This window comes from Egretta garzetta, unplaced genomic scaffold, assembly GCF_000687185.1.
Source record: "Egretta garzetta isolate BGI_Z169 unplaced genomic scaffold, ASM68718v1 scaffold476, whole genome shotgun sequence".
Lineage (NCBI taxonomy): Eukaryota > Metazoa > Chordata > Aves > Pelecaniformes > Ardeidae > Egretta > Egretta garzetta.
In genome coordinates, this window is record NW_009259979.1 from 98461 (window position 1) to 100086 (window position 1626).

Below are 1626 nucleotides of genomic sequence, written 5' to 3' on the forward strand. Positions count from 1 at the left end.
CTGGCTGCAGTGACGGAACGTACCTGGAGCAGCCCGCCAACCTCCCGTGTAGCCACGTTAGATTTCAAAGCCGGCTCTTGCCTCGGGGTTCTCCCGTTACTCGGACAGGCCGTCCCAGCTCCCTCTAGCCCTGCTTTCCCTGGGAAACCCGGCACATTAAGGTGGACCTGGGGTGCTGGTGTCCCGCCTGGGGAGCTGGTTGCTTGGCTTGATCCCACCTGGGCTTGGGGAAGGCAGAGCACGGCTATGGGCTGCGTTCCTTCTGGTGTGCATCCTGCCAGGCCAGGGGACCTTGATCATTTCCCTTTCCTTTCCCCACGGTTCAGCTGGGACCCCCTGAAATGAGGCTTTTGGAGGGGTGGGGGGGGGAGGTTGCCTGTCTTGTGGGATGTTAAGCAAACCGCTTCCACCCACGCCGTCAGTGTGGGTCTCAGCAAGCGTTGGACCCCCAGGGCTGCCATCGCCTCCGCCCCCGGGTGCCGTTAACACTGTAAAACCAGAGGTTTGTGGTGGGTTAAGAGGTTTTTGGGTTGTACATAACTATTGTAACCTGTAACTTTTTGTAATTGTTTTTAATAAAAGGGTGTTGACTAGACGCACGCTCCCGAGTCGGGGTCTGCTCTGCCTGGGGCTGGCTCGGGGAGGGTGGGTGCTGGAGCCATCCCGGAGGCGGGGAGGGCCCGGGCCCTTCACGCGGCACGCCGGCCTGCCGGGGTGAGCCGAGGAGCTGGGGGGAACGGGGCGAAACCCGCGCCGCTCGGTGGCGGCAAAATTCCAGCCCAAGTCCCTGGGACTGCGAGAGGAGGCGATGCCCACGGTGCCGGGGGCGGCGGGGCCGTATCCTTGCTCTGTGCAAACCCTTCTTGCCCCGGTGCCCTGAGCCATGGGGCAGCAGCAGGACAGCTCCCGGCTCCTCCTGCCTCCGTCCCAGAGCTGGGGTGAAAGCCCAGGAGCTCCGGCGCCCCCCTCGATGTCCTCCCACCGCCTGACCAGGCGCCCCAGGAGAGCCCGTATCAATCTCGCAAATGGGTCAGGAATTAAAGTGCCAAGGGAAGGAGCTGATTCAGCACGGAGGAAGAGGTGAAGGTAAAAAGTTCAAATAAAAAAATAATAGGCTATTAGATGACCTCACTGGCAATGTGTTTTATTTAACGTGCTGGTGATGGCTTGGCCATGGCAGCGGTTACTCAGGATGCTATAAAAGTCAGGGCTGACCTGTGTTCCCGGCCACCTTTATGGGCCGTTCAGGTGCCGGGGTGCTGAGCTCCGGCACTCACCTCCCGGGTGCCATCCCCGCGGGATGGTGGCCCCTGTCCTCCTGCAATGTCCCCCTCCCCGCCGCAGGTCGCCCCCTGAGCGGCCAGCAGGGTTGCGAGAGAGCCCTGGTCCCAGGTGAGCAGCACCGCTCACCCAGCCCCGGGCGTGCGGATGGACACGCGGATGGACAGACGGACACCGGTGCTGCAGGTGTGTGTGTGTGCAATATCTCTCCCGGTGGTCTGGCACCCTCGGGCTTTTCCCTGGAAAACCTTGGCTCGCGGCTGGGGCATCACCAACAGAAACCGCAGCGAGGGGCGGGCTCGCTTGCTCTCTGAAACCTTTTGCCCCCCTTTTTTGTCGCCCCCC